Here is a 637-nt window from a genome sequence, read left to right as displayed (position 1 = left end):
GGCCCTTTCTTGGGGGGGGGAGCCCGGAGAAAGGGCCGGTTTGGGGCTGGGGCTGGGTTTTCCCCGTTGTCCGCGTCTCCCCATGGCCCGGAGCGGAGCTTTGCTCCCGGCCGGTGCCAGATGGGGGAAATCACCCCGGCCAGGCAGGCTCGCTGCGGCCTCGCTGCCCGCCGAGGCCTGGAAATCCCCGGCCGAGGGGGATTTCGCACGTCCCCGGCCCGGCGCGGGCTGCCCCGCTGGGGAAGGGGATGTTTCTCCTCCGAACGGCCTTCCCAGCCCAAGGCCCGGGCAGGGGCTCCTGGGGCAGGCAGCGAGGCCCCGCTGGGCTAAAGCCAACCTCCTGCTGACCGCGGGATTTGGAGACCGGCTCCCAGCTACGGGACTTCCCGGCGTCCAGCTCGGAAACCCCCTCTCCTGCTCGCCTCCTCTCGCCCCGGCTCTTCCTCCAGGCTTCACGAGACGGGCGGAAAAAAAAAATCCCTTCATAGAATCATAGAATCATTGAGGTTGGAAAAGACCTTTAAGATCATCGAGTCCAACCGTCGACCCAACACCACCATGCCCACTAAACCATGTCCCTAAGTGCCTCATCTACTCGTCTTTTAAATACCTCCAGGGATGGGGACTCCACCACTTC

General features: G+C 64.5%; 1 protein-coding gene across 1 annotated transcript in view; it reads left to right on the top strand.

The window, feature by feature from the left end:
• The window catches only part of RNF24 (ring finger protein 24), a 25,582-nt gene that overhangs the window by 24,312 nt on the left and 633 nt on the right, over positions 1 to 637 (top strand). The gene's annotated exons all lie outside the window — the stretch shown is intronic.

This window comes from Aptenodytes forsteri, unplaced genomic scaffold (assembly GCF_000699145.1).
Source record: "Aptenodytes forsteri isolate BGI_AS27 unplaced genomic scaffold, ASM69914v1 Scaffold236, whole genome shotgun sequence".
NCBI lineage: Eukaryota > Metazoa > Chordata > Aves > Sphenisciformes > Spheniscidae > Aptenodytes > Aptenodytes forsteri.
Note: the sequence above shows the minus strand (reverse complement) of the source record. Positions and strands in the feature narration are given on the sequence as shown.